At 40.9% G+C, this 26,904-nt stretch overlaps 1 protein-coding gene across 2 annotated transcripts in view; it reads right to left on the bottom strand.

Annotated features, from left to right (window-relative positions):
* Positions 1-13,348, bottom strand: part of bahd1 (bromo adjacent homology domain containing 1) — a 31,220-nt gene extending 17,872 nt beyond the window's left edge. For both annotated transcript variants that reach the window (XM_039009255.1, XM_039009257.1), the window contains exon 1: positions 13,238-13,348. The gene's annotated coding sequence lies outside the window, so the exon portion shown is untranslated. The remainder of the gene's footprint in view (positions 1-13,237) is intronic.
* Positions 13,349-26,904: the final 13,556 nt, after the last annotated feature.

Raw genomic sequence — 26,904 nt, 5'->3', positions numbered from 1 at the left:
GTTTTTAATTACAGTATAGATTAATTCTGACTCCAGTTTTAATGGGACAATATCATGCACCAATTCCCCTATTCTGAATATGAACAAAAAACATCTTCCTCATATCTTCAAATGAGTCATACCTGTTCATTAAAGCGCGAATGAAGGAAATAAACAACTGATACTAAGTGGCCTATGTGTCATCAATATGAGTCAGAAACATTTATTTTTGTGTCAAAATTGACTACAAAGTGTAAATAGGATAAATTTGTTCATAAATTCAGCGAGTTCGTCAGGACTTACTTGAGGGTTAAAAGAGTCGAAAAGAATTTGGTTTGAAATATACTTAATTATCAAAGGTAAAAGTCTAAATAATTTCACATTCCTTATATTAAGCAAACCAGATGACAGAATTATTTTACAGATAGCCAGGGGCACACTCCAACACTCAGACATAATTTACAAATGAAGCATTTGTGTTTAGTGAGTCCACCAGATCAGAGGCAGTAGGGATGGTCTCTTTAAAAGTGTGTGAATTTGACCATTTTCCTGTCCTGCTAAGCATTCGAAATGTAATGAGTACTTTTGGTTGTCAGGGGAAATTTATGGAGTAAAAAGTACATTATTTTCTTTTGGAATGTTGCGGACAAGTAAAAGATGTAAAAAAAATATGAATAGTAAAGTAAAGTACATTTACCCCCAAAAAACTATTTACTGTAAGTAGTATTTTAAAGTATTTTAACTTAAGTACTTTACACCACTGAAAATCTCCTTGGCAAAAATGTCTGAATGATTTACAGATTTCTTGAGTTAACTTCGATTCATTCTGACTATTTTGAGGAAGTGATACTGGCTTTGTTACTATGGTGTCTAATGGGGGACAAACATCAGTAACTGCCACATCGAACCGCATCTCCAAGACTGAAATTCATTTTTCCTTAGTGAGCAACAGAGAAACACATGCGGAATAGGTACATTCAGTTGCTCTTTAAGCTCCAAGCGGAAGAAAATGGACTGAAACCGCGAGGGACTACAAATCAACATGGATCTTTCCAATAAGAAACTTTCATTTTTATTTTCTGTTGAAAAACCTTTTCCATTGCGTGCCTTAATGAATGCAAACCAGGTGCCATGAGATAAAAAAAAAATGTAATTTAGCATCCCTTTGAAACAGTGGTGTAAAGTACTTAAGTAAAACTACTTTAATGATGTACAACTTAAGTCGTTTTTTGGGGTATCTGTACTTTACTATTAATATTTTTGACTACTTTTACTTTTACTTCACTACATTCCTAAATAAAATGATGTACTTTTTACTCCATACATTTTCCCTGACACCCAAAAGTACTCGTTACATTTTGAATGCTTAGCAGAACAGAAAATGATCCAATTCACACACTTATCAAGAGAACATCCCTGGTCATCCATACTGCCTCTGATCTGGGGGACTCACTAAACACACATGCTTCATTTGTACATGATGTCTGAGTGTTGGAATGTGCCCCTGGCTATCCGTAAAAAATATATATATTGTGCGGGTAAAAAAAAAAAAAAATTGTGCCGTCTGGTTTGCTTAATAGAAAGAATTTTTAATTATTAATACTTTTACTTTTGATACTTAAGTATATTTAAAACCAAATACATTTGGACTTTTACTCAAGTAGTATTTTACTGGGTGACTCACTTTCACTTGAGTCATTTTCTATTAAGGTATCTTTACTTTTACTCAAGTATGAGAATGTAGTACTTTTTCCATCACTGCTTGGAAACAACTTTCATGATCACTATAAAGCAGCATAGAGAGAGAGAGAGAGAGAGACATGACACCAATTTGAGAAGTTTACAAAAGCTTCAAAATCAGTTAATAAAGTACGGTAGTGTAGTTACTACTTCCAAAGTTATTTACCATTAATATTGACACAGCATGTCAGGTGTTGAATGCTTGAATGTACAGAAGACGTACACAAACTTCAAACTGTTTGATGCTTGCCATGAACTCAACAGGCAGCAAATGTGAACATTCATTTGTACACGTTCGTGTGCACAGATTTGTAGATGACAGTTCACAACCTCTGTTCAGATGGGAGATGACACAGGAAGTCTAGTTAGCTTCAGCTCATCTTCAAAGAGCAGGGCAAGATGCCAGGGACAGTGACAGATGGAGCTGAGAGTGAGCGAGTGAGAGGAGACTTGAAACTAACCACTGTGTGTGTGTGTGTGTGTGTGTGTGTGTGTGTGTGTGTGGAGACTTGAAACTAACCATTGTGTGTGTGTGTGTGTGTGTGTGTGTGTGTGTGTGTGTGTGTGTGTGAGTGGAGACTTGAAACTAACCATTGTGTGTGTGTGTGTGTGTGTGTGTGTGTGTGTGTGTGTGTGTGTGTGTGTGTGTGTGTGTGTGTGTGTGTGTGTGTGTGTGTGTGAGGAGACTTGAAACTAACCACTGTGTGTGTGTGAGCGAGTGAGAGTAAGAGTGTGAGAGAGAGCGCGTGAGTGAGTGTGAGAGAGTGAGTGAGAGAGAAAGTGAGTGAGTGAGTGTGTGTGTGAGAGTGAGTGAGTGAGTGAGAGAGGGAGTGAGTGTGAGAGAGAGGGAGTGAGTGAGTGAGTGAATGAGAGAGAGGGAGAGTGAGAGAGAGAGGGAGTGAGAGAGGGAGAGTGAGAGAGAGAGTGAGTGTGAGAGAGAGGGAGTGTGAGAGAGTGAGTGAGAGAGAAAGTGAGTGAGTGAGTGTGTGTGAGAGAGTGAGTGAGTGAGTGAGAGGGAGTGAGTGTGAGAGAGAGGGAGTGAGTGAGTGAGTGAGAGAGAGGGAGAGTGAGAGTGAGAAAGAGGGAGTGTGAGAGAGAGGGAGAGTGATTGGGAGTCTACTTGCGGTCAGCATTTTAGATCTCATCAACTCACATGGACATTTTTCAGTTACAACCTGGCCCTTTGTTGACAGCTTTTCTACGCCAGTAAAAAAGGTTGACATGCCTCTCAAAAACCATCAGGAACAATGGACCTCTGACTAGTAGGGTCTGTCTTTCCGAAGATCTGAAGTGGGGAGGTGCCCAATGTCATTCATCTGTCACTTTGAAGGACACTTTATGCCATGTGCTCTGTGCTTTTCAGTGAAAGATAAGAGACATACAAAACCCCTCGGGGGGTGACAGCGGCTGACTCCTAAAACAGGAGTTACTGTCCCTCACCATGTAAATACTCAAGTGTGATAAGAGAGAAGCCAGGGAGCCCTTCAAATCTATTGCAGCTGTGGATCCACCAACAGCTGACGTTGGTTGGTTTCAGTGGCCGTTTTCCTCGAAACAGACCAGTACATTTCACAGCTGACGTTGGTTGGTTTCAGTGGCCGTTTTCCTCGAAACAGACCAGTACATTTCACAGCTGACGTTGGTTGGTTTCAGTGGCCGTTTTCCTCGAAACAGACCAGTACATTTCACAGCTGACGTTGGTTGGTTTCAGTGGCCGTTTTCCTCGAAACAGACCAGTACATTTCACAGCTGACGTTGGTTGGTTTCAGTGGCCGTTTTCCTCGAAACAGACCAGTACATTTCACAGCTGACGTTGGTTGGTTTCAGTGGCCGTTTTCCTCGAAACAGACCAGTACATTTCACAGCTGACGTTGGTTGGTTTCAGTGGCCGTTTTCCTCGAAACAGACCAGTACATTTCACAGCTGTGTCATTTGGCTTGAGTCCAGGTAGTGGCTGCTGTGTTTGAGGTTTGTAGCGTGGCCGTATGAAACAAGTTATCCTCAACATTAGAGCAAGTTTAACAACTGACAGCTTTACATGTGACTTATTAAACATTCCACGCTGGTACTAACTTCTTTCAGGCATTACTATTTTGCACCATTAGTGGAAGCAACTTCGATGCCCTTGGGAGTTTTTATTATGTGTAGGGGACATTAAAAAAAAGTTTTTGCTTTCTGGTATCACAGCAATGTAAATGCTGTTTGTGACTGAAGGTGGTTCTCATCTTCAGAGAGGAGTTAATTACAAAGATAACCTCCGGGCTGTCATGTTAGATTTTTTTTTATCACTAAGCACAAACTCTGTTTGCGATATCACCAATGATAATCTTGACACTCATAGAATTAGATACAATTATACGTCATCTATTTGATTAGATGATCTGCAGAAGTATAACTGGACATAAGATTTCTTTAATGACTTGGTGGCAGCAGTAAGGTCATTTTCCAACGGGACACCATGAGACTCCGTCCATCATCGACACTGAAGCGAATTCAGGGTGTAGCCCCCGATTGGGACTCGAACCAGTGACGGTCAACCCAACACCTCAGCCATTATGCCAAGAGATCCAAACCTCTTGACGAGGTCACTACGTGTTGGGTTAAGGTTGCTACAATACAATCAATCCATACACTCTAACCACATGAGAGTCGTCTATTTTAGAAAGTGACACCAGCAGAGATAAACCATCAATGGGCTTCTCTTCCCCTTTAAATTATTTTTGAATGACTGCCCTTGAAACAGACTTGACCTAGAAAGATAACCATACAGTTTGTATTTATAATAGTGTTGGTTCCATGATTCATGATCTGAAATAAAAGAACCCACTTATTCCATACTCACATAAAGCTTATTTCTCAAAAAATGTGTTTACATCCCTGTTAGTGAACATTTCTCCCTTGCCAAGATAATCCATCCACCTGACAAGTGTGGCATATCAAGAAGCTCATGTTTAACCTTTATTTAACTAGGCAAGACAGTTAAGAACAAATTCTTATTTACAATGACAACCTAATTCAGGGCAGAACAACAGACTTTTACCTAATCAGCTCGGGGATTCGATCCTGCAACCTTTAGGTTACTGGCCCAATGCTCTAACCACTAGGCTACCTGCCACCCCATTAAACAGCATGATCATTACACAGGTGCACCTTGTGCCGGGGACAATAAAAAGGCCACTCTAAAATGTGCAGTTTTGTCACACAACACAATGCCACAGATGTCTCAAGTTGAGGGAGCGTGCAATTAAAAATAAATTAAAAAAATATTGTCACGTGTCAAAATTACTGTGAAATGCTTACTTACAATCCAATCCCTTAACCAACAACGCAGTGAAGAAAAATACCTAAAAAAAGTAATAAAAAGTTACAAATAAGTAAAGAACAGCAGTAAAATAACATTAGCGAGGCTATATACAGGGGGTACAGATACAGAGTCAATATGCGGGGGCACCGGTTAGTCGAGGTAACATATACATGTAGGTAGAGTTATTAAAGTGACTATGCAAAGATAATAACAGATGTGTGCGTAACCACGTCAGTCAAGGACCTCCACATCTGACTTCTTAACCTGCAGGATCGTCTGAGACCAGCCACCGGACAGTTGATGAAACTGTGGGTTTGCACAAACAAATCATTTCTGCACAAACTGTCAGAAACTATCTACAGTGGTTCCTCCTTTAAAAGTTGCGAGCTTGCACCACGGGACTTAGAGGTACCCAGCGTCACGGCTTCATTGCTCCAGACCACCACAAGGTGGAGTTACAGCACTCATTATGCATTTGGGTCCCAAGGTTTTTATATGACCAATCATATCGAGTGGTTCCAATGACGAATTTTGACGCGAGCCACCTTGCCTTGTGGCATGCTTCAACAAAGATGGCTGACAAAACATTACGGCGGAACCAATTGTAAGTTGCAATAATGTCATAACGAGTCAAGCAAAAATGTACAATTGAGAGGAATATGTTAGTTAATGTAGAGAAACGTTTGTGCATATTTTTGTCATATAGTTAATTTACAAAAATCGCTATTTAGCAAGTTATCTGACTAGCTAACATTAGCCAGCTAGCTAGTTTTAGGAGAATGAATTTGTAATTCGTGTTGTTTAATGTTTTAGGGACTCCTGAGAAAACCAGAAAACCAGGATGTCGCCTTGTGAAACAGTGGATGTAAAGAATCTAGCTAGCTAAAGCATTTACTGCAAATTTAATGTACAATTGTGTAAGCTTGCCTTGCAATGCAGCTGAAGTAACATAGATAGCTAACTATTTACTTGCTTACTGTGTAGTGGAGGATAAAAATAACTGTATACCTATGGATGTGTAGCTAGCAATAGTATGTAGCCGACCTGTGTATGGACCCTAAAACGTTAGGTTCTGAACTAATATTCATACCAAACTATGAACCTCAGCTATCATAGTGATTGTATCAACTTCAAGTCTGAATGGCATTAATGAAACCTATGGATTGAGTAGAATATAGTAACTTTATTGTGCCAAGGATGCACATCCTATATACATGTACTGTAGTTATTACCACACATGAGATCCCCACATTGTAGCCTGTACATTGAATATATTCACTGATCATGTACTCTTCCTTGGCAAATAAAGGTGCGGCTCAGGTATGAATCTCTGAGACATTATTTTTCAGTCATATCAAACTCCATTATTTTAATGATGCTGTGTCTGTTTTGACTGGAGTGATACTTAGAATTCCATAAAAAAACGTATCCCTTTTTATTTTACCACTACAATCTGTTCATCGGGCGAAACTGGAAAAAACTACTTGTGTAGAAAGTAAACATCCGCACCTCGATGGTGTCAACTGTGCTTATGTTCGCGTAATGAGAAAGTAGGGAAAAAATAAAAGCTTCCGACTATTTCTGGTCTAGCGATCGATGACAAACGAGCTCGCTGCCCAGACTTACATAATTACAAAGAGGAGATTCTCCTGATTAAAATGGTGCCCATGTAACAGTATAGCTTCCGTCCCTCTCCTCGCCCCTACCTGGGCTTGAACCAGGGACCCTCTGCACACATCGACAACAGCCACCCTCGAAGCATTGTTACCCATCGCTCCACAAAAGCCGTGGCCCTTGCAGTGCGAGGGGAACAACTACTTCAAGGTCTCAGAGTGAGTGACGTCACCGATTGAAACGCGACGTCACCGATTGAAACGCGCAACCGATTAGTGCGCACCCCGCTAACTACCTAACCATTTCACACCAGTTACACCCAACTTGAAAAAAATCAAAATATACACATTGCGAGACATTTTCCCGATAGGAAACAATGGGAAGACTGCAGAGTTCCAATATTATATATTAATTTAGTTGTTTACATTTGAACTACAAAACAACGTGAGCAGGTCTCATTGCCAACAATAGCGAAGCAGGCATTGTGTCGTTGAACAATAAGTTGGGAATAGAACGTTCGGAAGGCGAGTTGGTGCCACGGTGCTCAATAGAACTAATAGAAGATGGCAGGGTGAAAAATGCCTACTATCTACACGGATTTCAGAGCACTCTCGTCTGAGTGTACCAGAGCGCAGAATAATTACTTTACGATGTTTAGCTTGGGTGCTTGACTGCCGTTGTAAGGCCAGAACCCTCAAAGGAACCCTAGTCCTCGGCCCGAAAGTCCAGTGTGCGCTCCGAGAGCGAAACGGTCTGAATTTACAAACGGAAAATTTTTCTCTGAATGGAAACACCATAATATTAATCAAATTCATTAAGCCAAATTTCTTAAAATCAATCCAATATACTATGTTATTACAAAAAAGGTTTTAAATTATCTGGTAATGCCAATAAGGAATACCATCAAATGCTTCTCAAAGATGCCCTCTGGTGGTCAAACTAGCAATAACTTGCAGTAACAAAAGATTTGGCTGAGAATTTAATTATGTGCCACAGAATGCTGCAGCAGCATGCAGGGTGTGCAGCAGTCTGCCGCAACTTTTAAAGGAGGAACCACTGTACATGCTCGTCGTCCTCACCAGAGTCTTGACCTGAATGCAATTCGGCGTGGTAACTAAATTCCGTGAGCAAATGCTCACCTTCCATAGCCACTGGCATGCTGGAGAAGTGTGCTCTTCACAGATGAAACCCCGGTTTCAACTGTACCGGCTAGACAGGGTGTATGGTGTCGTGTGGGCAAACTGTAACTCAGTCAAATCTTTCAAATTGTTCCATGTTGCGTTTATATATATATATTTTCAGTGCAACACAATAAATAGGAACGAGCTGCCAGTGCTTTACTACTGTATGGCTTGGAGCTAAGAGGACCAGTAAAGGCCATGACAAGCTATTTCAGATACTAATATCTCAAGATTGAAATGGATAAAAAAAAATAAAAAAAACACATTCCCCTAAACTGATAGCGTGATCGAAGAAAAAGGTATGAGAATAAATTAGCAAAAAAATAAATAAACGATGGCTTTAGTCTGCTAGTTTTTTTTAGTGCCACTACCAGTGAGAACAATAGTGTACTCAGTGAAACGCTCAGAACTTCATAGATTACTCAGTCATATCATTGCCAGTCAGTCATATCATTGCCAGTCAGTCATATCATTGCCAGTCAGTCATATCATTGCCAGTCAGTCATATCATTGCCAGTCAGTCATATCGGTTCTACACAAGATTTGATTTGATTTGAATACATTTCTCTCTGGACGTTCTGTAATGCTGCACCCTTTAGAACAGACCCCGATGCTGAGCATCCATGTGACCCATCCGCATCCATGTGACCCATCATGTGACCCATCCAGCTCTGGCTGTGTTACACAGGCAGCCCAATTCTGATATTTTGGTCAATTATTGGCAAAAGAGCTGAGCTGATTGCTCAAAAAGACCATTTAGTGGAATTCAGACAGAAAACGCCACGTATTTGTTTAACCACTTATTAGAAAGTAAATGACAATACATTAGGTATTGGCATTAGGATCTGCAGCTTCAGGGTAACTCACTGCCATAGCAAAGGTCAACCATTACAAAAGTATAGCCCAAACAGGTGGAGGCTGGGGTGGGGAAACAGAAAAACAGACACGCATGGCGATGGCGAGTAACGCATGTTACAGCAACAGCATGTCACCAAGAACCACCAGCGCATTGTGGCCATCAGAGGATGTGCAGAAACTGGTCAAATAAATAGACCTCCATGTTAAGGTAGGGTGATGAATATAACTAAATAGACCTCCATGTTAAGGTAGGGTGATGAATATAACTAAATAGACCTCCATGTTAAGGTAGGGTGATGAATATAACTAAATAGACCTCCATGTTAAGGTAGGGTGATGAATATAACTAAATAGACCTCCATGTTAAGGTAGGGTGATGAATATAACTAAATAGACCTCCATGTTAAGGTAGGGTGATGAATATAACTAAATAGACCTCCATGTTAAGGTAGGGTGATGAATATAACTAAATAGACCTCCATGTTAAGGTAGGGTGATGAATATAACTAAATAGACCTCCATGTTAAGGTAGGGTGATGAATATAACTAAATAGACCTCCATGTTAAGGTAGGGTGATGAATATAACTAAATAGACCGCCATGTTAAGGTAGGGTGATGAATATAACTAAATAGACCTCCATGTTAAGGTAGGGTGATGAATATAACTAAATAGACCTCCATGTTAAGGTAGGGTGGTGAATATAACTAAATAGACCTCCATGTTAAGGTAGGGTGATGAATATAACTAAATAGACCTCCATGTTAAGGTAGGGTGATGAATCTAACTAAATAGACCTCCATGTTAAGGTAGGGTGGTGAATCTAACTAAATAGACCTCCATGTTAAGGTAGGGTGATGAATCTAACTAAATAGACCTCCATGTTATGGTAGGGTGATGAATATAACTAAATAGACCTCCATGTTAAGGTAGGGTGATGAATCTAACTAAATAGACCTCCATGTTAAGGTAGGGTGATGAATCTAACTAAATAGACCTCCATGTTAAGGTAGGGTGATGAATCTAACTAAATAGACCTCCATGTTATGGTAGGGTGATGAATATAACTAAATAGACCTCCATGTTAAGGTAGGGTGGTGAATATAACTAAAGATCATAAAGATCAGAACTGGGCTGCCTGTGTAAACGCAGGCTCTGCTACCTCGGCTATTAAGTTAGGGGCCAACGATCGTCCACAAAACAATCACATAGGGTAAGGTCAGAGTCTTATGGCTTCCATCTGCTCAGTAATCAAAACAAAACCATCTCAGATATTCTTGTTGCTCAGTGTACAACTGCACAATATTGCATCTGATGTCCAAAGACCAAAGAGCACTTTTCCACATGAACTCTTATTACTATCCAAGTGCACAGATTCTTCTGCTTTTTCATGAATTGCATATTTAAAAGAGGATTATTAATTCAGAATAAAGAGAGTGACAAAGCAGGCAGTGTAAGTAACCAGCAGGGCACTTTGTGGAAGAAGACTTCCTGTATGGCTTTATGCTTCCATTCATGGTGCATTACAAATAGGCTCTGACATTTCTGGAGGCTACTGCAAAGTGACATCTTGTCACAGGCTTCACATAACCCATTCGCTACATTTCATTAAAAGGGGCAATCAAACAATAAAGCGGTCACCCCGTCACCGTTTTGGTTAAACTTCTTATGGATGTGGCTGGAGAAATGTAACCACTCGCCAATTAATAGACGGGGCTATGCATGCAAGGACAGACCATCCATGAGATCAGAATTATAGCTTTAACCATGTTAAGGCTATAGAGTGTTTGTTTACAATTACATTGTATACAAAACAATTGAGTAAAACAAGCTTATATTTTGGGTTCTGATGGTCTTAGTTTATTTAAAAAAGGTCCAATGCAGCTGATTTTATCTCAATATCAAATCCTTTCTGGGTAACAATGTGGGTAACCTGTGATTGTTTTCAATTAAAATGGTCAAAAATTAACAAAAATGTAGCTAGGACTGTCTGTGAGTGGTCGGAGTGGGAAGGGGAAACTGAAAACTAGCGGTTACTAGCAGAGAGGATTGGAACTCTTTCTCATTGATCTATTAACTAAATTTACCACCTGGCTAAAACTCCATCCCAACAAAACAGGCTGAAACTTTGAGTGTTCTTTCCAAACAACTCTGACACTAAAAGGACATTAACATAATTTTCATAATTTCACAGCATTATTCCAACCTCATAGTGTGGAAACATATAAAACACAGGAAAATTACATTTTTGAACTGCACTGGGCCTTTAAGTTCGAGGCATTTACAAGTTATATTCTTCAAGAATCAATGAGTTTATATCACACATTTAAAAGTAAAAAAATTGATGCAAGAAGGGACTGATTGTTACAGCAAAAATGTTTTGTAATACAGTGCATTCGGAAGGTATTCAGACCCCTTCACCTTTTCCACATTTTGATAAATTACAGCCTTATTCTAAAATTTATTAAATTACTTTTTTCCTCATCAATGTACACACACACACACACACACACACACACACACCCCGTAATGACAAAGCAAAAACAGGTTCTGAAATTTTTGCTAATTTATCAAAAAAACAAAACCTGAAATATGACATTTACAGTTGAAGTCGGAAGTTTACATAGACCTTAACCAAATACATTTAAACTCGGTTATTCACAATTCCTGACATTTAATCCTAGTAATAATTCCCAGTCTTAGGTCAGTAATAATAGGTGTAATAGGTAATAATTATTAGGTAATAATTCCCAGTCTTTATATTTGCGTACTATTGTTTGTACAGATGAACGTGGTCCCTACAGGCGTTTGGAAATTGCTCCCAAGGATGAACCAGACTCGTGGAGGTCTACAATTTTTTTTCTGAGGTATTGGCTGATTTCATTTGATTTTCCCATGATGTCAAGCAAAGTGGCACCGAGTTTGAAGGTAGGCCTTGAAATACATCCACAGGTACACCTCCAATTGACTCAAATGATGTCAATTAGCCTATCAGAAGCTTCTAAAGCCATGACATAATTTTCGGAAATTTTCCAAGCTGTTTAAAGGCACAGTCAACTTAGTGTATGTAAACTTATGACCCACTGCAATTGTGATACAGTTAATTATAAGTGAAATAATCTGTCTGTAAACAATTGTTGGAAAAATTATGTGTCATGCAAACAGTAGATGTCCTAACTGACTTTCCAAAACTATAGTTTGTTAACAAGAAATTTGTGGAGTGGTTGAAAAACGAGTTTTAATGACACCAACCTAAGTGTATGTAAACTTCCGACTTCAACTGTATATGCTTACACTGAGCTGCTTTGAACTCGTGTCACAGCCAAGAACAAATCAGCCAAGACCTCAGAAAAACAATTGTAGACCTCCACAAGTCTGGTTCATCCTTGGGAGCAATTTCCAAATGCCTGTAGGTACCATGTTTGGCCATAATGACCATCATTATGTTTGGAGGAAAAAGGGGGAGGCTTGCAAGACGAAGAACACTATCCCAACCGTGAAGCACGGGAGTGGCAGCATCATGTTGTGGGGATGCTTTGCTGCAGGAGGGACTGGTGCACTTCACAAAATAGATGGCATCATGAGGGAGGAAAATTATGTGGAAATATTGAAGCAACATCTCAAGACATCAGTCAGGAAGTTAAAGCTTGGTCGCAAATGGGTCTTCCAAATGGACAATGACCCCAAGCATACTTCCAAAGTTGTGGAAAAATGGCTTAAGGACAACAAAGTCAAGGTATTGGAGTGACCATCACAAAGCCCTGACCTCAATCCTATAGAAAATGTGTGGGCAGAACTGGAAAAAAAAAACGTTCGCGAGCAAGGATCCAACAAACCTGACTGAGTTACACCAGCTCTGTCAAGAGGAATGGGCCAAAATTCACCCAATTTATTGTGGGGAGCTTGTGGAAGGCTACCCAAAACGTTTGACACAAGTTAAACAAATTAAAGGCAATGCTACCAAATACTAATTGAGTGTATGTAAACTTCTGACCCACTGGGAATGTTATGATAGAAATAAAAGCTGAAATAAATCATTCTCTCTACTATTATTCTGACATTTCACATTCTTAAAATAAAGTCGTGATCCTAACTGACCTAAGACAGGGACATTTACTAGGATTAAATGTCAGGTATTGTGAAGAACGGAGTTTAAATGTATTTGGCTAAGGTGTATGTAAACTTCTGACTTCAACTCCTTGTGTCCATCCTCAAGTCTACTCCGAAGGGCTTGATGTCACTGGACTTTCTGTTCTCGCCAGCCACTCAAACTCGAGTCGCAATAACTCCGCCCGAACACTGCGCATGAAGCGTCAAAAACAGCTGATACAAACGATTGCAGGAAAATCCCCCCAAAAAGTGCGATATTTATTAAGACATGTCAGGTGTATGAGACTCCGCATGTAGATATGAAACACGTTACCGTACAGTTGCAAAGGGATGTAGTTTCATCCAATTACAGACCCTCAAACTGCGAGGCGGCTACGGATATCGACCTCAATTACACTAGTTACTGCCATAACCATCGCAGGAGAAAGAAAATATGAAAGGAGAGCACTTACCTACGGACGGTAAGCTACATGGACCTCGACTCACTTCGGAGTTTTTCTTTTCCTTTTTTTTGTTATTTCTAATTATTTTTACATAACATCGTCATCATCCGTTTTTTTATGTTGACGTATCACATGTTGCGAAAACATGGAGTTTCTTAAAGGGCCATGGACATACAGTATGGTGAATTCAAGAAAAACTGGGACATCATGAACTGGGACAGTTTAATCCTGACGTGTTTATTTCTTGGTTTGACAATTGAAAATCACAACTGTTGTTACTAAACCCTTGCAGAGGAACCACATGATCAAAATCACATCATTTAACTGTTGCGACATAAAGGGGGTCATAGCAAGCTCCTAACAAATCGCTCACCCTGCGTAACACATGGTGAGATCAGTAACATAGGTTTTTTTCTGTTTTGATGTTAAGTTTATAAAAAGGTCAGAAATATTGCACTGGGAAAAATTGTGATGTAAATATGCATACTATGTACTGGTGCATCAAAATAAAAAAAGTTGCCAATATTATGTTTCAATTTTGTAATCCCGCATTACCAGCCATAGTTAGTTAAAGTAGGACAGCAAGGAGTATCTAAAGTGGGACAGTCGTATAGTCTTTACCAATGTAGGAAAGAGATACAGTTTACATTAGGGACCCTGTAATTAGATTAGACAGGGCTCTGGTTCTTGTAGTACTGCTATCTTGCACAAAGCAGAACTATAGTAGGGAGAATTCAGAAAAAGTGGGAGAATTTTTGCATTTCCCGTCTTCTGTAACCTCTTTTGACATCTATGCAGTATAACACGGGATACATTTCTCAAATACTCAATATGTTTCCTAATCACACAAAATTGAATTATCATTGGGGTACTATTAAGACCATCCCAGTTTATCTAACCTGCTGTCCAAGTTTATCAAAATGCGAACTGACAATATGGCTGTGTCTCAGTGTACACAAATGGCCTCTTGTGAATACGATAAACATGTGTCCTTGTTGTGTGATTAGGAAACATCTTGAGGATTTCAGAAATGTATGATGTTGCGATAGATGATAAAAGAGGTTACCTAAAACGGATCTGCAAAAACGACTTGTCACTCACATCACACCTATCGGAGGCTGTGATTGACAAAAATGTGGATGCATGGAAAATGTACATGTTTATATGGATACTAAATGTACACTGCTCAAAAAAATAAAGGGAACACTAAAATAACACATCCTAGATCTGAATGAATGAACTATTCTTATTAAATACTTTTTTCTTTACATAGTTGAATGTGCTGACAACAAAATCACACAAATATTATCATGGAAATCAAATTTATCAACCCATGGAGGTCTGGATTTGGAGTCACACTCAAAATTAAAGTGGAAAACCACACTACAGGCTGATCCGACTTTGATGTAATGTCCTTAAAACAAGTCAAAATGAGGCTCAGTAGTGTGTGTGGCCTCCACGTGCCTGTATGACCTCCCTACAACGCCTGGGCATGCTCCTGATGAGATGGCGGATGGTCTCCTGAGGGATCTCCTCCCAGACCTGGACTAAAGCATTCGCCAACTCCTGGACAGTCTGTGGTGCAACATGGCGTTGGTGGATGGAGCGAGACATGATGTCCCAGATGTGCTCAATTGTATTCAGGTCTGGGGAACGGGCGGGCCAGTCCATAGCATCAATGCCTTCCTCTTACAGGAACTGCTGACACACTCCAGCCACATGAGGTCTAGCATTGTCTTGCATTAGGAGGAACCCAGGGCCAACCGCACCAGCATATGGTCTCACAAGGGGTCTGAGGATCTCATCTCGGTACCTAATGGCAGTCAGGCTACCTCTGGCGAGCCCATGGAGGGCTGTGCGGCCCCCCAAAGAAATGCCACCCCACACCATGACTGACCCACCGCCAAACCGGTCATGCTGGAGGATGTTGCAGGCAGCAGAACGTTCTCCACGGCGTCTCCAGACTCTGTCACGTCTGTCACGTGCTCATGTGCTCAGTGTGAACCTGCTTTCATCTGTGAAGAGCACAGGGTGCCAGTGGCGAATTTGCCAATCTTGGTGTTCTCTGGCAAATGCCAAACGTCCTGCACGGTGTTGGGCTGTAAGCACAACCCCCACCTGTGGACGTCGGGCCCTCATACCACCCTCATGGAGTCTGTTTCTGACCGTTTGAGCAGACACATGCACATTTGTGGCTTGCTGGAGGTCATTTTGCAGGGCTCTGGCAGCGCTCCTCCTGCTTCTTCTTGCACAAAGGCGGAGGTAGCGGTCCTGCTGCTGGGTTGTTGCCCTCCTACGGCCTCCTCCACGTCTCCTGATGTACTGGCCTGTCTCCTGGTAGCGCCTCCATGCTCTGAACACTACGCTGACAGACACAGCAAACCTTCTTGCCACAGCTCGCATTGATGTGCCATCCTGGATGAGCTGCACTACCTGAGCCACTTATGTGGGTTGTAGACTCCGTCTCATGCTACCACTAGAGTGAAAGCACCGCCAGCATTCAAAAGTGACCAAAACATCAGCCAGGAAGCATAGGAACTGAGAAGTGGTCTGTGGTCACCACCTGCAGAACCACTCCTTTATTGGGGGTGTCTTGCTAATTGCCTATAATTTCCACCTGTTGTCTATTCCATTTGCACAACAGCATGTGAAATTTATTGTCAATCAGTGTTGCTTCCTAAGTGGACAGTTTGATTTCACAGAAGTGTGATTGACTTGGAGTTACATTGTGTTGTTTAAGTGTTCCATTTATTTTTTTGAGCAGTGTATTATACTTAATGACATTTATATAAGTAAAAAAAAAAATCAATCAATCTACACACAATACCCCATAATGACAAAGCATAAACAGGTTTTTAGAAATACCTGCAAATTAAAAATTAAAAACAAATACCTTATTTACATAAGTATTCAGACCCTTTGCCATGAGATGGGTCAAAGTAGGGTAAGTAGGGTAAGTGGCTTGGTTGAATTGTCTTGGAAGTCTTTCAATACATTACAGTAAAAAGTAACGGTTGCTATCTGGCCTATCTGGGGGAATTGGACTGTTCATTAACGGTTGATAGGGCAAATAGCATGATGATTCATTTTGAGACTGTTGAGATCCAAACCGCCTTCAGCCATCTGGATCAAGCAGGGCTGAGTCATTTCATGAGAGCAGAGAGGTCGGAAATAGGAGTTGCAGGAGTAGTGGAAACAAGCTGACAATCCATGATTTGAGCACTTGCAAGTGGAACTCGAGTAATGGTAGCCAGTGTACTTTCTCTGTTGCAGACTGCTGAGAGATGCACTTGGGAGAAGGAGCTGGTCAAAGGCTTTTGTAATATGAGAGGAGAAGACAAAGGCTCAAAGGCTCCGAAGTGTAAGAGGGAGATAGCATGGAGGGAGAGGCAACAATATGTAGAAGGTAACTAGTAATTGCTGTTTCTCCTTGCCACAAACACAATTTATATATTTTTTCTATCCTCTGCCTTTATTGTATTTATAAAGTACATAAAATAAGTGTTTCACAAAATAATGTTTCATTGAGCTATTGCCCCCCCCCCCCCCCCCAAATCATGAACTGTATTGTTATAATTTTTAGGATAGCTGCTGACATGGCAAAAGCCCTGACATGGAAAAAGCCCTTATTACATTGCATACACAACTAAAGTAACTGAATGAAAAGCTACAAATCACCACATGGGGGCAAAAGTACACCAAATTCAGACTTCATTTTTACACCCATGTCATAAAATAGGCTATATTGTTAGTTCATTGTGTTCTTGCTCAGAGGGAAGTAGGTAGCTTAGACCAAAGGTCTCCCAAACTCGGTCCTGCACATTTTGTTTTTTTGCCATAGCACTACACAGCTGATTAAAATAGCCAACTCATCAAGCTTTGATTATTTTAAATCAGCTGTTTATTGCTAGGGCAAAAACCAAAACGTGTATCCAGGGTGGGGCCCCAGGACCGAGTTTGGGGATATTTGGTATTTTATTAGGATCCCCATTAGCTGTTGCAAAAGCAGCAGCTACTCTTCCTGGGGTCAACACAAAACATGAACCATGACATAATATAGAACATTAATAGACAAGAAAAGCTCAAGGACAGAACTACATCAATAAAAAATAAGCCTAGACAATTAGAGGTTAGAGAGTTAAACAATAGCTGGAAGATTGCATCAACTAGAAGGTTCATTTCGTTTGCAAAATGGACCATCTAGACAGAACTAAAATATAAGCTCAACATGTAAATTGTTGGTCCCATGTTTCATGAGCTAAAATAAAAGATCCTAGAATTTTTCCATACGCACAAAAAGCTTATTTCTCTCAAATGATGTGCACAAATTTGTTTGCATTCCTGTTAGTGAACATTTCTCCTTTGCGAAGATAATCTATCCACCTGACAGGTGTGGCATATCAAGAAGATGATTAAATAGCATAATCATTGCACAGGTGCACCTTGTGCAGGGGACAATAAAAGGCCACTAAAATGTGCAGTTTTGTCACACAACACAGTGCCACAGATGTCTCAAGTTTGCGGGAGTGTGCAATTGGCATGCTGACTACAGGAATGTCCACCAGAGCTGTTGCCAGAGAATTTAATGTTAATTTCTCTACCATAAGCCGCCTCCAACATAATTTTAGAGAATTTTACATTTTTGTTGCACGTTGCGTTAAAAAATGTTTCAGTATATATTACCGTAGGACACGAACTGGTGGTAGATTTGCGTCCTACAATTTTAGACCTATTTTCTTTATTTGGGGCTTTAAAGAGGCACAGCCTATTGAATCATTGAATTTCGAAGAGAAAGTAACAAGTGCCATGATCAATTGGACAGAGATTTTTTTTTAAATGCTCCGAAGTTGAGAATATTAGCAGCATATCCAGAGATCAAACATTTGAACAGAATAATCCCATTTTTGAGAATTTAATTTCTTTACAGACAAAGCGCTACACTGAAAATAAATGTGGATTGTCAGTGGAGTATGACACCTGACACATTTAGAATTAGATTTGAAGAGAAATTATATTTCTGATTACACATGGTGTCCATTTATAGTGAAGCTACATTGTGATGCATAGGCCAGTTTTTGCTGTTAAATTATGCCTATGTAACTTTGACGCTTTTCAAGGGCCAGAGTTATGTTGTTAGATGATGATTAAGGATTAAGTTATCTAGAAAAGTCTATCTATTGTAAATAAATAACTCAATGAAAGATTTGTTAAAATGAAAGATTTGTTGAAGGCCATCATCCTTCATTTTCCTACCCATCTAATTTTGCATTATTGTCTGTATACTGTAATTCAGCTTTTAGCTGCAAATGTATAGCCTACAAGATCAGATCAAATAGACATTACTAAAACCCATGTTTAAAACTATACTTTTGGAATAACTACATGACCCATAATGCTCTTTGACTGAACATTCTAAATTACCATGGCAATTAATAGTAAACCATGGCAATTATGCATCACAATAGTTATTCTATGGTATGTGGTCAGACAGAGACTTTAATGGCCATACAAGGTTCCACCTGTGGTAGAGAGGGGCGAAAGTTGGAAGTGTCGGCTGAAGGTTTGAACCTCGGTCTCTGGCGAGGAGTCGCACTGTTATTGACAGCGGGGAGTGTTACCACTCCGCCACGGCTCTGCACACCTAGTTATATTTGTAACCAAATTATTTTTCAATATTGCACATATTTGGTGACGTTTTGCGTGAGCAATTGGCAGTGAGAAAAATAAGCATGAAACGTTATATAGAAGAGAAGTCCTGAATAGCTGATATTACCAGCATGAATTTGTTTTGTGCAGGTGTAACGGATGTGAAATGGCGAGCTAGTTAGCGGCGGTGCGATGCTTCGTGGGTGACTGTTGTTGATGTGTGCAGAGGGTCCCTAGTTCACGCCCCGAACTGTTACCACAGGGTAGAAGATGCATTAAATGGAGGATTCTGTGATGGAATGGCGTTGAATCAGATCCATTGATTTACGCTAGTTGTTTATACTTCACTATATTTCAGTTTAATTACTTACAAAAATACAGGAAATCAAATTTTATTTGTCACATGCGCCGAATACAACAGGTGTAGGTAGACCTTAACGTGAAATGCTTACTTACAAGCACTTAACCAACAGTGCAATTCAAGAAATAGAGTTAATAAAATATTTACTAAATAAACTAAAGTAAAAAAAATTAAATCAATCAAAAAGTAACAAAAAATGTATCGAACAATAATGAGGCTATATACAGGGGGTACCAGTACGAGTCAATAGGCGGGGGTACAGGTTAGTCGAGGTCATTTGTAAAGTGACAAACATTGAGAGGCATCAGTGTAAAAACGAAATGTAAATAGTCCAGGAGTCCATTTGATTAGTTGTTCAGAAGTCTTATGGCTTGTGGGTAGAAGTTGTTAAGGAGCCTTTGAGTCCTGTTCTAGTCTATGACTTGGGTGACTGGAGTCGTTGACAATTTTTTGGGCCTTCCTCTGACACTGCCTAGTACACACACTACCGTTCAAAAGTTTGGGGTTACTTAGAATTTTTTTGTCCATTAAAATAACATCAAATTGATCAGAAATACAGTATAGACATTCTTAATGTTGTAAATTACTGTTGTAGCTGGAATCGGCTAATCTTTTCATGGAATATCTACATAGGCGTACAGAGGCCCACTATCAGCAACCATCACTCCTGTGTTCCAATGGCACGTTGTGTTACCTAATCCAAGTTTATCATTTTAAAAGGCTAATTGATCATTAGAAAACCCTTTTGCAATTATGTTAGCACAGCTGAAAACTGTTGTTCTGATTAAAGAAGCAATAAAACTAGCCTTCTTTAGACTAGTTGAGTATCTGGAGCATCATAATTTGTGGGTTCGATAACAGGCTCAAAATGGCCAGAAACAAATAACTTTCTTCTGAAACTTGTCAGTCTATTCTTGTTCTGAGAAATGAAGGCTATTCCATGCGAAAAATTGCCAAGAAACTGAAGATCTCGTACAACGCTGTGTATTACTCCCTTCACAGAACAGTGCAAACTGTCTCTAACCAAAATAGAAAGAGGAGTGGGAGGCCCCAGTGCATAACTGAGCAAGAGGACAAGTACATTAGTGTCTAGTTTGAGAAACAGACGCCTCACAAGTCCTGAACTGGCAGCTTCATTAAATAGTACCCGTAATACACCAGTCTCAACGTCAACAGTGAAGAGGCGACTCGGTGATGCTGGCCTTCTAGCCAGAGTTGCAAAGAAAAATACATATCTCAGACTGGCCAAAAAAAGTTAAAATATTAAGATGGAAAAAAGAAGACTCTGGACAGAGGAAGATTGGAAAAAAGTGTTATGGACAGACAAATCTAAGTTTGAGGTGTTCGGATCACAAAGAATACAATTCTTGAGACGCAGAAAAAAATGAAAAGATGCTGGAGGAGTGCTTGACGCCATCTATTAAGTATGGTGGAGGCAATGTGATGGTCTGGGGGTGCTTTGGTGGTGGTAAAGTTGGAGATGTGTACAGGGTAAAAGGGATCTTGAAGAAGGAAGGCTATCACTCACTATCATTTTGCAACACCATACCCTGTGGACGGCGCTTAATTGGAGCCAAGTTCCTCCTACAACAGGACAATGACCCGAAGCCCAGCTCCAAACTATGCAATAACTATTTAGGGAAGAAGCAGTCAGCTGGTATTCTGTCTATAATGGAGTGGCCAGCACAGTCACCGGATCTCAACCCTATTGAGCTGTTGTGGGAGCAGCTTGACCGTATGGAATGTAAGAAGTGCCCATCAAGCCAATCCAACTTGTGGGAGGTGCTTCAGGAAGCATGGGGTGAAATCTCTTCAGATTACCTCAACAAATTGACAACTAGAATGCCAAAGGTCTGCAAGGCTGTAATTGCTGCAAATGGAGGATTCATTGACGAAAGCAAAGTTTGAAGGACACAATTATTATTTAAATTAAAAATCATTAATTATAACCTTGTCAACATCTTGACTATATTTCCTATTCATTTTGCAACTCATTTCATGTATGTTCTCATGGAAAACGAGGACATTTCAAAGTGACCCCAAACTTTTGAACGGTTGTGTATGTCAGGAAGCTTGGCCCCAGTGATGTACTGGGCCATACGCACTATCCTCTGTTGCGCCTTACAGTCAGATGCTGAGCAGTTTCCATACCAGGCGGTGATGCAACCGGTCAGGATGCTCTCGATGGTGCAGCTGTAGAACTTTTTGAGGATCTGGACGCAGCCCGTCAGGAAGTTCAGGATCCATTTGCAGAGGCAGGTGTTTAGTCCCAGGGTCCTTAGTTTAGTGATGAACTTTGTGGGCGCTATGGTGTTGGGCGCTGAGCTGTAGTCAATGAACAGCATTCTCACATAGGTGTTTATTTTGTCCAGGTGGGAAAGAGCAGTGTGGAGTGCGATTGAGATTGCGTTATCTGTGGATCTGGAGTGGGTCTAGGGTTTCTGGCATGATGTTGATGTGAGCCATGACCAGCCAATCAAAGCACTTAATGGCTACCGACGTGAGTGCTACAGGGCGGTAATCATTTAGGCAGGTTACCTGCTTTCTTGGGCACAGAGACTATGGTGGTATGTTTGAAACATGTAGGTATTACAGACTCGGCCAGGCAGAGGTTGAAAATGTCAGTGAAGACACTTGGCAGTTGGTCTGCACATGCTTTGAGTACACGTCTTGGTAATCCATCTGGCCCGCGGCTTTGTGGCTGGTGACCTGTTTAAAGGTCTTGCTCACATCGGAGCATGATCACACAGTCGTCAAGAACAGCTGGTGCTCTCATGCATGCTTCAGTGTTGCTTGCCTCAAAGCGAGCATAAAAGGCATTTAGCTCATCTGGTAGGCTCGCCCCACTGGGCAGCTTGCGGCAGGGTTTCCCTTTGTAGTCTGTAATAGTTTTCAAGCTCTGCCACATCTGACAAGCATCAGAGCCGGTGTAGTAAGATTCCATCTTAGTCCTGTATTGACTCTTTGCCTGTTTGATGGTTCGTTGGTGGGCATAGCGGGATTTCTTATAAGCGTCCGGATTAGTGTCCCGCTCCTTGAAAGTGGCAGCTCTAGCCTTTAGCTCGGTGGGGATGTTGCCTGTAATCCATGGCTTCTTGTTGGGAAATGTACGTATGGTCACTGTGGGGACGATGTCGTCGATGCACTTATTCAATCGCCTAGCAGGGAGTGAGAGCGAATAGACACATAGAGCATATGCTCCTAAGTTCTTCTGCAAAAATATAGAACTGGAGTTGGATAAATGTAGATAAACGTTAATTGTTTTTGGAAGGACTTATACAGGACACTAACCTCAACATCAAAACCTTCATTCCAGTTCACAATTCCATACCTAAAACCTTGATTGTGGACAAAATTACCTGAATGGACTTTTAATACCAAGGACTATCCAGAAAAAAATACTTCTAACGTGCCAAAACCTGCAGAAGAAACACAGCGGAACTTGGAAATACCATCCAACACAAAATTGAGTGAGTAATGTTCGGTCTGAACCTACTTTCTGAAGCCAAAAAGTAAAAGACAATCTCTAGGTTATTTTTGCTATATTAAGCTTAATAAAGAAGTCTAACACGCTGCTAGGAAAGAATCCGACTGAAACTAGCACTGAAGTGTGAAGTGAGACGTGTGAAAACTCCTGAGCCTAACAATGGCAGGAGAGTTTCACAGACACTCTCCACCCAAATGCAGAGGCCTTTGAAGCCCCCTCCATCTGTGCAGAGAAGATATCCTCCTCAGAATCCCCAAAATACAGCAGCCACAGGACAACTTTGTTTGGACGTCGTAAAGGACCATTCGCTGACACTGAAAAGATATAGCTAGCTAACGACCTTCTTTTCAACACGGAAAAGACGAACGGAGACTTGCTAGCTATGTTAGTGAGCTAGCTGGGATTTTTTACAAGGAATCTGCCTCCCGAAAAAAGCTTCTCCCAAGTGGGTGTGACACCTACTCCTGTTGCCTGCTGCTCTGCTGCTTGGATTCCAACTGACGATCTGTTCACCGTCTGCCCTGGCCTGTCTCCCCCCGTCTGGTATAGGTACCCCCGACACAGTCACCCCTCTCTCCCAAGATTTTGCTCTCCTCCAGCACACAGGCACTGTTGAGGCGAGTGACTCTGAACTTACAATGGCCGCAAGTTGTTATTTCGCTTGTGCTTTACAGATCTTTCTATTTTTATTTTATTTTGTGTTATTTTGTGTACGTTTGTTTATGTGTAACTCTGTGTTGTTGTTTTTGTCGCACTGCTTTGCTTTATCTTGGCCAGGTCGCAGTTGTAAATGAGTACTTGTTCTCAACTGGCCTACCTGGTTAAATAAATGTGAAATAAAAAAATTAAATAAAAATGCCATTTGCCTCATGACTCTTGCGTGCTTTGTGGCCTTTGAACTTGCTTGTTTACCCAACCGTGGGACAGTGTATGTTTGTTCCCAAACTCGGGACTCTGACTCTCTATTGGTTACACGGACTCTTGGCCTCCCATCTAACCACCTCTCACTGGCTTTGTATTCATGTTACCTGATGAAATTGCTGTACAATATGATCTTGTTGCCATCTAATGCACATGCAAATGTTATAAAACAACACTGCAGAACTCTACCTGTCCTCTGCCGTGCCCTGGTTGTATTATTGCTGATTATATATGGAAATGTGCATGTACACCCTGGCCCATCTACTGTTGCTAGCCCCAATTCTGACTTGTGCTCTGATATCCGCTTCACTGATTTCTGCTCTCGTAAAAGCCTGGGTTATCTGCACGTTAACACTAGAAGCTTATTACCTAAAATTGATCAATTGAAAGTGTGGGTTGACAGCTCCAATCAGATGTGTTGGTCATTACCGAGACGTGGTTAAGAAAGAGTGTTTTGAACACTGATGTTAACCTTTTTGGTTATAACCTCTTTCGGCAAGACAGATCTTCCAAACGTGGTGGAGTGGCAATCTTTACCAAGGAACACCTTCAGTGCTCGGTTGTCTCCACCAAGTCTGTCCCCAAATAATTTGATTTGCTAGTTTTATGAATTAAACTTTCAAATAACTATTTGTTGACTGTTGCTGGGTGTTATCGGCCACCATCAGCACCGACCTGTAACCTAAATGCCCTAAACTCTCTCCTGGCCCCTTACACTAAGTCTGAATTTATCCTGTTAGGTGACCTAAACTGGGACATGCTTAAACCTAAAGCAATTGGACTCCCTAAATCTTTCTCAGATTATTACCAATCCCACAAGTTATGACTTCAAACACCCAGAATAGACTACTCTCCTTGATGTTATCCTTACAAATGATCCTGATAGGTATCAGTCTGGTGTTCCTGTAATGACCTTAGTGATCACTGTTTTACAGCCTGTGTTCGTAATGGCTGCTCAGTGAAATTACCTGTCATGACTTGTCATAGACGCTTGCTATAAAACTTTAATGAGCAAGCCTTCCTTCATGAACTGGCCTCTGTAAATTGGTATAGAATCAGCTTAATCCCCTCTGTCGAAGACGCTTGGACTTTCTTTTTTGATATTTTCAGTGGTATCATTCACAAATACGTGCCCATAAAGAAAATTATAATTAGAAACAGGTTCAGCCCCTGGTTCGACCGTAATCTGTCAGAGTTACTCTTGGCAAATTTGGCAAATCGCTCGGCACATGCACACTCAGGCTGATCGGCTCTCATTCAGGCAAATTAGAAATAAGTGCACTCAGGATATGCGGAAGGCCAAAGTTAGTTACTTTAAGGAGCAGTTCTCCCTCTGTGGGTCTAACCTCAAGAAGTTCTGGAAAACGGTTAAAGACCTGGAGAATAAACCCTCCTCCTCACAGCTGCCCGTGTCCCTTAATGTTGATGTGGTTGTTACTTATGTCTATTTGACCTTTATTTAACTAGGCAAGTCAGTTAAGAACAAATTCTTATTTTCAATGACGGCTTAGGAACAGTGAGTTAACTACCTTGTTCAGGGGCAGGACGACAGATTTTTACCTTGTCAGCTCAGGGATTCGATCTTGCAACCTTTCGGTTATTAGTCCAATGCTCTAACCACTAGGCTACCTGCCGCCTCCTTACTGACAAGGAGCACATGGGATGAGCTCTTTAATCACCACTTCATTAAGTCAGGATTCCTATTTGAATCTGCCATGCCTCTTTGCCCGTCGAACATTTCCTCCATCTCCCACCCCTTCTAATGTGACTATCCCCGATGCTCCTCCCTCTTTTTCCCCTGCCCCGCTACAAAGTTTCTCCCTCCAGGCGATCACTGAGTCCAAGGTGCTAAAGGAGCTCCTTAAACATGAACCAAAAACCCATCTGGTTCAGATGGTTTAGACCCTTTCCTCTTAAAAACCGGATGCTTTCTCCCCCAATTTTCACCTGAAATGACATACCCAAATCTAACTGCCTGTAGCTCAGGCCCTGAAGCAAGGATATGCATATTCTTGATACCATTTGAAAGGAAACACTTTGAAGTTTGTGGAAATGTGAAAGTAATGTAGGAGAATATAACACAATAGATCTGGTAAAATATAATACAAAGAAAAAAACAACCGTTTTTGTGCCATCATCTTTGAAATGCAAGAGAAAGGCCATAATGTATTATTCCAGCCCAGCTGCAATTTAGATTGTGCCCACTAGATTGCAGCAGTGTATGTACAAAGTTTGAGACTGATCCAATGAACCATTGCATTTCTGTTCAAAATTTTGTATCAAGACTGCCCAAATGTGCCTAATTTGTTTATTCATAACTTTTCAATTTCAAAACGGTGCACTCTCCTCAAACAATAGCATGGTATTCTTTCACTTTAATAGCTAATGTAAATGGGACATTGCAGTAAGATTAACAAGAATTTACCCTTTCTGCCAATATCAGATATGTCTATGTCCTGGGAAATGTTCTTGTTACTTACAACCTCATGCTAATCGCATTAGCCTATGTTAGCCTAGCCGTCCCGTGGATGGGACACCGATCGTGAATAAGTTTTAAGGTTGCTGCCCCTATCATCACCACGCCTATCTCTGACCTTTTTAACCTGTCTCTCATCTCTGGGGAGGTTCCCATTGCTTGGAAGGCAGCAACGGTGCATCCTTTATTTAAAGGGGGAGATAAAGCTGATCCTAACTGTTATAGGCCAATTTCTATTTTGCCCTGTTTATCAAAAGTGTTGGAAAAACTTGTCAATAATCAACTGACTGACTTTCTTGATGTTTATAGTGTTCTCTCGGGTATGCAATCTGGTTTCCGCTCAGGTTATGGATGTGTCACTGCAACCTTAAAGGTTCTCAATGATGTCACCATTGCCCTTGATTCTAAGCAATGTTGTGCTGCTATTTTTATTGACTTGGCCAAGGCTTTTGATACGGTAGACCATTCCATTCTTGTGGGCCGGCTAAGGAGTATTGGTGTCTCTGAGGGGTCTTTGGCCTGGTTTGCTAAACTACCTCTTTCAAAGGGTGCAGTGTATAAAGTCAGAACATCTGCTGTCTCAGCCACTACCTCTGAGGGTTTAGAACTTGAGGTAATAACCTCACACAAGTACTTGGGAGTATGGCTAGACGGTACACTGTCCTTCTCTCAGCACATTTCAAAGCTGCAGGCTAAGGTTAAATCTAGACTTGGTTTCCTATATTGTAATTGCTCCTCTTTCACCACAGCTGCCAAACTAACCCTGATTCAGATGACATCCTACC

Source organism: Salvelinus namaycush, chromosome 15 (genome assembly GCF_016432855.1).
Source record: "Salvelinus namaycush isolate Seneca chromosome 15, SaNama_1.0, whole genome shotgun sequence".
NCBI classification, from domain to species: Eukaryota; Metazoa; Chordata; class Actinopteri; order Salmoniformes; family Salmonidae; genus Salvelinus; species Salvelinus namaycush.
Note: the sequence above shows the minus strand (reverse complement) of the source record. Positions and strands in the feature narration are given on the sequence as shown.